At 37.8% G+C, this 12,005-nt stretch overlaps 1 protein-coding gene across 9 annotated transcripts in view; it reads right to left on the reverse strand.

Moving 5' to 3' along the window:
* ZFAND6 (zinc finger AN1-type containing 6) overlaps window positions 1-12,005 on the reverse strand; it is a 101,362-nt gene that overhangs the window by 27,053 nt on the left and 62,304 nt on the right. For 6 of the 9 annotated variants that reach the window (XM_036734796.1, XM_036734798.1, XM_036734799.1 and 3 more), the window contains one exon: window positions 531-664. The exons of the other annotated variants lie outside the window; for them this stretch is intronic. The gene's annotated coding sequence lies outside the window, so the exon portion shown is untranslated. The remainder of the gene's footprint in view (window positions 1-530; window positions 665-12,005) is intronic. 9 annotated transcript variants of the gene reach the window in all.

A 12,005-nucleotide genomic window follows, 5' to 3' on the forward strand; every position in this document is an offset into this window, starting at 1 on the left:
TAACTTGGTATCCAAACTGACTTCTCTATACTGTGATCTTCCAGAGAACACGGGAAAACTGGTAGTAGGCATGTTAGGAAAGCTAAACTCAAGTCACTTTAAATATGAATATTATAATTACATTGTTTACTATGTATATGACTCATTTTTTTCTGATGTAAATTAACTGAGTAGTGACTTACTTGACAACTTACTAATAGTTATGTGCAGTAGCTTCTAGAAGCCAGAAGAGAGCAGAGTAATAATATCTTTCAAAGGAAAATAACCACAGGTGTTTGCCAACAAAACTCACTTTATATTAAAGTTTCACATGAAACAGTGGGGAGAGATGGATAGATAGAAAAAGAGACAAAGAGAGAGACAGACACAGAGACAGATGTGTTATGGGAAAAAGAGGGATGGTCCAGAGGGCAAGAAATTATCTGTGGAGGTCAAAGAAAGGAAAGCTATAATAGAATTAGCTAAGAAATACTGCAATGACATACAAAAGTACTTTGCTTTGACAAAGGAGGGAAACATGTTTTACTCACTCTGGTGAAAAAGTATAGGGATTTTGGATTTGGAGTACAGGCCTGCTACTGTACTGAGGATGTTTTGCAGTTCTCTCTCTATGTAGCTGTCCCCACTTCCCTATGTCAGGCTGTCTTTCCCTCTGCAGCTTGGGCTGAAAGACAAAATGTTTACATCCCCCTTACTCAATGATAATCAACTCATTCCCCAAACCCTAGGCCACAAACATATGAAGTATATGAGAACATTAAAGCTCATTTTAGTAATTAGGAAAATATCTTCCTCTTTCCTTTCTCACCACCCTGCTATCAAGTTTGTAGTAAAGACCCCAAAGACCACAGCAGCATAGTTGATATCATATCCCACATATAAGGACACAGCAGCTACATACTGCTGAACAGGGTACAAAGTAAAGACTGTACTGGAGAAGGGAAACTCATATTTCCAACTAGTTCTCAAATGGCCTAGTGCAATCCATAATATAATAGGGGAAAAACTCAAATATGTGACCTGTTAGTTGTGGGATTTCTAAAAATCCAAGTCAAATGCACCTGAAACTTAAGAACATTACTTGTTGCTTGATTCAACATTTAAGCAGGCCTACATAGGAATAGTGTAGGCAGCTAGGTGGCAAAGTAGAAAAGTGCTAGGCCTGAAGTCAGGAAGATTCATCCTCCTGAGTTCAAATCTAGCCTCAGACACTTACTAGTTGAGTGACCCTGGGCAAGTCACTTTACCCTGTTTGCCTCAGTTTCCTCTCTTCTAAAATGAGCTGGAGAAGGAAATGAAAACCACACCAGTTTCTTTGCCAAGAAAACCCCAAATGGGGTCATGAAGAGACAGACACGATTGAAAAATGACAGAACAACATAGGAATACATTTATTGTACCAAAAAATAAGACCAGAAAAGATTCCACAGTCACTGTGTCATCCAAAAAAAGATAACTGGATTACCTGGTACTCTTTACACACATGGTGCCAAATGGAAGTAATCAATTAACAAGCATTTATAAAGCCATTCCTAAATACTTGCTGATTACTGATTATGCCTAGCAGTTTAAAAATAAGGCCAATTTCTTCTACCAGCAAGGCATATAAGGCCAGCATTACTTCAACTTATAAAAATAATGACAGTAAGATGTGGTTTTCTCTACAAAGTTACCAATGATCTCTTACCTGCCAAATCTAATGACCTTTTCTTAATCGCCATCCTTTTTGACCTCTCTGTAGCATTTGACACTGTAGACTACTTTCTCCACTTAAAACACTGTCTCCTCTAGATTTTCAGGACTGTTATCTTCTCCTAGTTCTCTTACCTAATCTGACTGCTCCTCAGTCTCTCTGAGTAGACCTTCAACCAATAACTACGTATGTCCCAAGGCTCTATACTGGGGTCCCACTTCTCCTTTTCTCTCTCATCAGCTCCCATAAATTCAAATACCGTCTCTATGCAGATAATTCCCAGATCTACATATCCACTTCTATTCTCTCTCTTGAGTTCTAATACTCTAAATCACCAACTTCCTATTGGATATTTCCAACTATATGTCTGGCAGGCCTCTCAGAGTCAGCAAGTCCAAAACAGATATCTTTTCCCAGGCATTGTCCCTTACTCTCCTTCCAAATTTCCCTATTACTATCTAGGGTACTACCATCCTTCTGGTCACTGAGGTGTACAACACTTTGTCATCCTCAACTTTTCACTCTCAAATATATGCAATTAATTTGCCCAATTTTGTTGTTTCTACTTGTCACATCTCTAATATACATCCTCTTATCTCACTCAGTAACTAACATTTAACACCTCTCACCTGAATTACTGTAACAGACTTTTAATGCCTTAAGTCTCTCCCCACTCCAATTCATCCTCCACACAGCTTCTCAATCTCTTTTCCTGAAGCATAAATCTATCTCACCCCTCTATATAATAAACCACAGGGTTTCTCCATTACCTCCAAGATCAAATATAAAAGTACAGTTTTTAAACTTTTATATTTCATTATTAAAAACCAAAAAGATGATCAGAACATGAGTGTATTATATGAAACTGTAAATCTCCATTTTAAACTATGTACTTTTCAAAAAGTACAAAATTACACATTACTTTCCAAACTATACTACTAGTTGTGTTTCCTTCTGAATTTCCTTCTATTTTCTTTTGTGCATTTCTGAAAATGGTTCAATGGTCCTCTCCTTTTTTGGGGGGGCATCATGACAATTACCCTCTCCCTCCAATTACAAACTGAAAGAAGCCACACATTAGCCATATCCATACATGTATCTCTTTCCGCACCTGGAGTCCTTAAGTTTTTTGTCAGGAAGTGGATAACAAGATTAACTCTAAGTCTTCTAAAGACATGGCCATCACTACACTGAGTGACAAGCTCCCTAAGTCTTTAAAGTTGTTTTCCTTGACAATACTTTGTTTTTGTATAAACTGTTCTCCTCATTCAGCTCACTTTACTATGCATCAGTTAAATATTGCTCAAGGTTCCCTAAAGTGATGCATGTCTTTCACCGTTTCTTAACAGCAAAGTAATATTCCATTGCATTCACAAAAATTGTTCCACCATTCCCCAAGTGATTTCCCCTTATATTCTAGTTGGTTTTTTTTTAGCCACCAGTCTCCCACTCTGCCTTTTCCATTAATGCCTTCTTTGAGATTAGAAGTTTGTTTTGTTTGTGGTGATTCCCTTCTTCCTACCTTCCTCCTTTTTTCCTATCACTACTTGTTTTCCTGTGGAAATTCATATAGTGTTCCAAAAATCTGGTGCAGTTTTAAGCTTATCACAATGGGTGTACCCCAATACTATGTTGTAGGCCTGTTTCAACAATCTGGCTAGCAGCTTCTGTGGGGGTGCAAGATTCACCCACAACCAGCACCCAGAAAGCTGCCAACAGCACAGGTTCTTTTGATCTGCTGAACTAAGGAAAGCAAGGTGAAGAGGTTGACAAGCTTACTTTAATTCAGCGTACAAATATCATTCACTTAGTTCAGAGGAAAAAGCCAGCACTCTGAACTTCAGAACAAAATGCAAACAAATTACAAACATCCAACAGGCAGATCTTGTCTGATTCAAATCCCAATACATAGTTACCAGAGTTCAACAAAGTCTCAGCATCTGGGTTTACAAGCTGGATGGCTCCTTAGCTACAGCTGCCCAGAGTCTCCTCATCAACACCATCTCCAGAGCTCTTAAACAAATCAGACAGACAGACAGACCCAATACAATTCATAGTTACCAACGTCTAGGTTCAGCCCAGGAGCTCAGAACAAGGGCTGGCCCAGTCACGCAAGCCACCACTGCTGTGGGTAAGAGAGCTCCAAAGAACAGCCAGCCAATCCCTGGTTTTTATATCTTTTTCAGTGTCAGGGGTGAATCACACATGCAACTCACCCACCTGACCTAGAATCGTCACAAAGAGGCGGACTTAAAGCCACGTGGTCTAAAAGCCTCTGCTTTCCCAGACATGTAAACTAGGCCCTCCTTGGAGTTAGCACCACCTTGGACCCCACCTTAGTTGCCAATCCACACTCACTAAGGTTTTACACCTAATAGGGATTTGGGTCTGGGGCTTAGCACCTACTAAAGCTCAATGAATTACTCAAAGGGAACAAAAGCCAAATAATTCAAGGGCACTTGTTGAACTAAGTGCTAAGGAGCCCATTTTGCTCACCGACAATAGGCCTTCTCTTTTCTCTTGGTGACATCATCAGGTCCCAAGGTGTTAATGATGATTTATATAGCCAGAAGGCTGCCCGATCTATATATCCAGCTCTAGTCTCTCTCCTAAGATTCAGCCCTACAGTACAAACTGCCTACTGAATGCCCTATCATCAACTCAAACTAAACATGGCCCAAATGAAACTTATTCTACCTGTCCAACTCCCCAAACCCACCCATCTTCTTAGAACAAGGATACCACCATCCTGTCACTCAGGTTTTAAACCTCACAGAATTTTCCCTGACTCCTCATTCCCCCTCCTTTCCATATCCATTCAGCTGCAGAATCCTGTTCTGCTGTTTCTAGAAACAACTATCCTTTCCTCTTGCTACATTGACAGAACACTTTCTTTTCAGCCACTTCTTTCACGATACATCTAAAATTCACATCTCACATGAAATTCACCTTTGGTAAAATTCTGTAGTCTGTAGCCATTATTGTATTTTCAAGTCATGTGGCATCATGGAAAGAACAATAGTGTAAAGATGAGTTTTTGTTTCATAAAAAAGTCTGAGTTATTTGAAAGTGTTACACTATTCCCCAATTTCAACCTAGCCTAGTTTATTCTTTCCAGGAACAAGTACATTATTTGAGGTGTGTATCCAAGATATATGTATTAACAGACCAGTTCTATAAGATTTTCATCCAAATGCATATCATGCTCTGAATTTTTAATACATTTGTGTGAAATTTTTCCTATAGTCTATTCATCTCTTTGAGCCTCAGGATTTTCAGCTATAAAATGAGAATATACACATGCTACCTAACTCGCCAATTACAGCATTTTGTAGTCTTTAAAATTATATCCAAATGTTGCTAATCTTGTTAACAAAAAACTCCTCAAAGGACGAGGTACCAAACTCCAGATTACATTGAAAATATATAAAAGAAGTATTCATGTCCAATTTTTTGTGCAAAGTCTTCAGCAAAGCCTGAAGCCTTGAATTGTCATACACAGGTCATGATGACTAAAAATAAAATTCTGGAAAGCAGCAGGCTTGAGAGCACAACACAACGCAAAGAGCGTTAGATCTGGAACTAGTCCTACATCTCAACCCCAGGCTTGTCACTAACTACTGTAACTTTGGGAAAATCACTTTACCTTTCTAACCTCAGTTTCTACACTTGTAAAATAGGGATAATAATACTTACACTATCTATTCATAAAATCATATTGAGGATGAAATGAGAAAGTAAAGCATTCTCTAAATGTAAGCTAGTACTACTACAACAAAAGATTCTTTAGACTGGAGATGTTTAGAGAACAGATACAGAAAAACTAAAGCAAGATACTCAAGTACAATAGCTATTCTTTGGTGAGATGAAGGCAGCCAGTCAAAAGCAAGGGAGCCTGAGAAACACTTTAAAGAATTCACATTTGTGCCTCTATGAAAACTTGTATCAATATTAACCACTAGTCCAGTCCATTATTAACCACAGTGATGGACAGAATGGTCTGTTATACATGGCTGACAAAGGTGACATCGTAAGATGCAGATTTACAGTTAATAGGTGCTGCAAAAAGACAACTGCAATCACAAATTTTAAAAAATTTGAACAAGTATGCAGACTACAAAGACAGTTGGCTATGTAACAGCAATTCCCACCTGACACAGCCAACAACTAGTTTTTTTAGACACTCTTGAATAAGGCTTCTACTTGGGGAGCAGGGGAAAAACACTTAACTGACAGCATAAGGAATGGTTTCCAACATGCTCCCTCCAAATTAATACAATAAATCTTCAAAATAACATGTGAGTAATTCCATATAAAGTTCAACTGTAAAGTTACAAAAGAACTTCCTTTTCTATTTTGCCAGTTTTCCCAAAGGAATCATGAAAAATACTGGGGGCCCTTCTTTTCTTTTAATTCAGAGAAATAACAATCAAGTTCTAATAAGGTTAAAATATCAGGGTTATTATTTAAGGACAATTCCTCCTGTGTTGAATGGCAAATTTTATTAAGTACCTTAATGTTTAAATAATGTACATACTGAATCCATCAAATTATGACTTTGGAAGTACCCTTTTAGCATAAAAAGTAAGTCATTGTAGAATACGGAGAACTAATGATATGATGTTCCTTCCAGGTACCTTTGATTATATAGGAAAGCTTTTTGGAGTCCATTTTATAAGTGGATTCTAGAAAATATCCAGCAGAAAACACATGCCAACCTAAAACCCAAAACTATTTTACATCTGGTTCTATACACACAGAATCTGACCAAAGCAAGCTACCTAAGCCACCTTTGTATCAAAAGATATGTGAAAGAACAGTTTATAACAAGTTCTTCCCAAAATATCTCAAATATGTCAACATTTTTCTCTTCTAACCCCCCAACTACCTTCAAAACACCTTATTTCTGTCAATAGCACCATTATCTGCCCAGTCATGCTGGTTTGTTAAACTCAGAATCATGTTCCAATTTTAACCTTTCCTTCCACCCATCCCCCTACCCATCCAAACAGTTTTCAAGTCCTGTCGATTCCATATCTTCAGTAGCTGTACTTTTTCCTCTACTCACATAGCCCAACCAAGCCTTAAATGCCTTTTAACAAAATTGTTAAGAGTTTCCTAATTTATCTCCCTAACTCAAATTGCTAAGTAGTCTCCAAAATAGTCTTTCAAAGGAGCCTGTTTTACAATGTCACTCTTCTGCTCAAAAACCTTTTGTATATGAAGTAGAAAAAAATCAAGTATTCTCCTTACTGCTTCTTGGATAAAATGCAAATTCCACAAGTTGGCATTTAAGCTCATCACAATCTTATATAACTTTATCACCTTATTTCTTATTACTTCCCTTCATTCACTTTATATTCTAGCCAAATTGGACAGTTAGCTTTTCCATCACCCACCTCCACAGATTTTCACTAACTTTCTGCCTGACATGATACACTCAACACTCCCTCTCAGAATTCTTTACTAATCCCCATCTCATCCCTTCCCCTCACTCCTTTGTTCAATTATCTTGTACAGTACTATTCGTGTACTTGTGTCCCTCCAGTAAAATGTTAAATTCCCTGAGGACAGGGATCAAAATCTATTTGTCTATGTTATCACGGCCTAGTACAACACACTGAACTAACAGTAAGTGCTTAATAAACGTGTGACAAATTGAATTTTTCAAAACCAACACGTCTACTTCTTCTTGATCAAAAAAGCCATTTGAATTCAATTTTTCCTCATAAAGACACTACAGGAAGCATGGAAAAGACTTATACAAATTGATGGAAAATGAAATAAATAGAACCAGGAAGACTACATACACAAGAACAATAGCAATGTAAACAGAAAATATAAAAAAATGGAACTGAATGGTGCAAAATTATGACCAATCTTGACCTCAAAGAAGAGATGTGAGAAGCTATCCCCTCCAAGGCTTCTTTACAAAAATGGAGCCTATGGGTGTGAACACTGTATTTAACTTCAGCTATTCCAATAATATAGTTAGTTTTGCTAAACTTTATTTTCCCCTCCCTGCACTTTTTCATTCATTTTTTCTTACAGGGCTGTCAAGATGGTAAAACAAACAAACAAAAAACCTTCCAATACCTCTCCTATCTTGTGGCATTCATCCAAATATATACATACAAAAGTTAACTGTTCTAGAGTACAAACAATCTAGGGAGGATTAAAGAAAGGGCTATCCTTTATTGCTCAGTAGCCTTCACAAACTACAAAACAAAGGGAAGGCCTCATAACCTAGTAGAAGAAGCAAGGTACCCTGAGGTATAGACAGGAGGCAGTATATGCCAGGCTAATCAAATTAGCACCACCACCTCTCACACAAGTCACAATTCTGAATACAAGAGCATTTGGAAGAAAAGAAAGTTCCTGTCAAAGTCCTTGACACTGTAAAGATGGTTCAACACCAGATCAGAACTGATATACTTTTAGCTGTTGAAATGACATTAAAGAAGAGGCATTACCATCTGTTTTGCCACTGCACCCCAAGAATCTTTCACTTGATTTGCAGCTGAAACTTTCCATGCATTTAGTGTCCTCCATTAAAATGTGAGGTTCTTGAGAACAGGGGCCTTCTGACTTTTCTATCATACCCTCAGCACCTGATGCAGTGTTTTACAAATAAGTGCCAAGCAGAATAAATTTAGTCAGAATACTTTGCCTCACATCAAACTGAGACCAATAGCACTGACAGAATCAATAGGCAGCTAGCTAGGTGGCGAAGTGGATAGAGCATCAAGCCTGGAGTCAGAAGCCCCGAGTTCAAATCTCAGACACAGCTGTGTGACCTCGGGCAAGAAACTCAACCTCTGTTTGTCTCAGTTTCCTCATATATAAAAATGAGGATATAAGAATATTGTGAGGATCAAAAGAGAATATTTATAAAGCACTTAGCACAATGCCTGGAACACAGTAAGTACTAATAAATGCTAACTATTATTATTTATCAGGGTTTTAATGAAGGTAAAGGAAAGAGATGTAATAGGAAAATGTGAAATGTGGGAGAACTTCAGAGGAAAAGATAGGCCTTGGGTGGGGCACTTGGATAGAAAAATTTGAAGGTGAGGGTAATCTAAAGTTATTACTTGTTCTTGGAAAAGAAAAGAAAAAGAGCTTGGTAAGATAAAGTTGAAGGGCACAGAACAACTTAGCACCCCTACTTCCTCAGCAAGAACAATAACCAATGATAGAGGAGTATTCTATAGCTCTACCACTGTGAGTTTTTGATTAAAGGGGCCATCCCTTGATTAATTTCTTAAAGAGGCCTATTCACTGAATGGCCGTTACCTCACTCAAAGTGAGAACCTGAAAAGACCTTAGCCTGAAAGGGCCAGGATCTCCTAATGCATCCTGGGCCATCTCCAGTTGTCCTGATGAATTATCAGGCCACTGGACCCAGATGGCTCTGGAGGAGAAAGTATGGCTGGTGACCTTGCACAGCCCTCCCTCACTCAAATCAAAGTCAACTGCAAATCATGTCATCATCTCCCTGATGTCATGGTCCTCTTCGAGAATGAAGGACAAACCCAGCACAAGAAAAGGAAATCCATTAGGGAGGGGAGCTGATCTCTTCCTCTATTTCTTTTTGAAGTTAGTTGACATTGAAGAAAAGGAGAGCCCAGAAGAGGCTGCACAGGATAGACCCCAAGTTGTTAGTTTTTTGTTTTTAGCAACAGAAGTGTTAGAGATAGTTTTGCTTCTATACAACTATCTATGCACATGATCATTATCTACCACACTACTGATTGAAACTATCATTGCTTCAAAAGCTTCTTTATTTCTTCCCTAGATGACTCTGACTTGGCTCCCAGTTTTTTGTTTTTTTTTCCCTCTATCCTGTATCTATTATTTCTGGAAACTTCAGCATACGTGATGAGACCACAGGGTCCTTTCGCCATCCTCTATTTCACAGACCTCTAAAGCCACGCAGTAACTTAATTATACCCTCAAAAATCATCATTACGAGTTATCATCCTCCTTGGATCTCTGAGATTTAGTGCTCATTCTCTTCCATCACAGTCACATTGCCTGTCCTTGTTCTCCCTCTCTTTACCTTCCCTCCTGCCTTTTCCTGCCTGGGCTTCTTCTCTTTCATGCCTTTCCATATCTATTATCTACCTTCAAAGAGATTTTCACTCTTTCTTATTTTATCCATTTTCTTAGTCTTCTCACAATTACAATGGATTCCGAATCTTCACACTCCAAGGCCAACTATTTCAATATAATTGTCTCTAACACTTAGGAATGCCTTACCACACAATCATTCCTTAACCCCTGACTTTGCATGGAGCCATTGTATCAAATCCTCAGTCTTACCAACATGCTTTCTCCCTTTCTGCTCTTAGGTAAAGAAGTAGTCAATTACACATTAAAGTTGGCTCTTGACAAGAATCAGCATTTCTTATATGTGCACTTAACTGTTTTGGAGTATCCAATACATATAGAGCAATCTAGGAATTATTGTAAATTTTATTCCTTAAGTGCCCAATACCCTCACCTTCTATAAATGTTTTCATTCCCCAGTTTCTAGAAAAGATTGAGATTACCAACAAAATATGTTCCCTCATAATTCCCACCCCCTTCTTCAGCTCAATACATTCTGCTCCTCTAGCTCCTAGGAAGAGATTTATCTGCTACTTTATAAAGCTAATCACTAACCTACACACAAGAAAGATTCCCATCTTCTTCGGGACTTGCACAAAACAAACTCATTATTCAATTCAGATACCCTCCCATCCCCCACAAAAAACTAAGTATCCACAATGTGCACTGTTCAGTGCTCTCCCTTAAACTAGTGTCTCTTGACAAACATATTAGTATCTCTACAATGATCTGACCAGCCTTCCAGGCTAGAAATCTTGGCATCACTTCTGACTCTTTTTCTTTCCCTTTTTGTCCTCTATATCCATTCTGGCACTAAGGCCTATTCATTTTTTCCTTCATCCTTTCTTCTTTGTAATTAAAACTAGCAAACCTAATATACAAGCCCTCTTCACTTCATAAAGATTATAGCAATACACTTGGTAGGTCTCTCCCCCATCCTTCATCCTACAATCCGTTCTACATATCCAAAACACTCTAAACATTCTAAAGCTATTTTCATCACTTTCTGCTCAAAGAACTATGTAGCTCCCTATTATCAATTACATTAAAACTCAACTTCTATGCCTACTTTCTAATGCTCTGCATAATCTTGATCCAACTTTATCTTCTATAATAAAATCCAAAAGTGCAACATCTTAATATAAACCCTTCTGTTCAGTCAGGTCACTGTGCTCCTTGAACATAATAACCATGTCCATTCTTGCCTCCAAGTCTAAGCTCTCACTGGTGCTGCAGCCTCCTTCCTCCAGAATAGTCTCTATTTTTACCTTCTAGTTATCCACTGATTTCCCCTCTCTCTGAATCGCTTTTGCATGTATAGCTTATAACACATACTTAATCATTCTCTAGTTTTTTTCCACAAACCTACAACTTGTCTCCCTAGTTAGATTATAAAATTCAAAGGGTCAAAGACCGTATTTTACAATTCTTCATATTTTTCATATCACACAGAATACTGATAAACTTGCTAAATGTTCCACAAATATTTAATTATTCTAAACCTAAGTCCCTAAGATTCTGAAACAAACTCCAAAGTTCACATACTCAAAGGGCCAAATATCTTTAGCTTCACTCCTAATTCTTCCCCTAAGCACACTAATATCTGGTGTTTGCTCAAAGACACTACCATTTGTGTATACCATACATACAACACTTTACTACGTTTAACGATTATGCTAATGCCTTCCCCCTTTTAATTTTTTTCTATTTCTCCTGTATATAGCTTGCACATATATACACATGTGTGTATATGTGTGTATGTATGTGTGTATATATTATATATATATATTATATATATATACTTATGTTCATATTTCTCTTCCCAATTACATTGTGAGCTCCTTGAGCTAAGGGGCTATCTTTTGCCTCTTTCCGGTGTTTACTACATTGCCTGGCACATCATAGGAACTTAATAAATGTTTACTTAATTGAATTAATGACCATAACCTCAACAAATAGGATCATTTAGATCACCAATAGTGTTTTCCTCACTACATATAAAGACTGGTTTGAAACTGTCATCATTTGCAGGGTCTATAACTATTTTCAATCTGTCTTGTTGACTTTCCTGCTCAATGTCTTTGCTTGGAAAGAGACACTGGACTTTTAAAGTATACTGTTTCTGTCTAGTAAAACATAATGGAATTATATTCCAAGAGAAAGGATTTCTCCAAATGTATACATAAGGGATGACCTTGAT

The sequence above is a fragment of the Trichosurus vulpecula genome, chromosome 8 (assembly GCF_011100635.1).
Source record: "Trichosurus vulpecula isolate mTriVul1 chromosome 8, mTriVul1.pri, whole genome shotgun sequence".
Lineage (NCBI taxonomy): Eukaryota > Metazoa > Chordata > Mammalia > Diprotodontia > Phalangeridae > Trichosurus > Trichosurus vulpecula.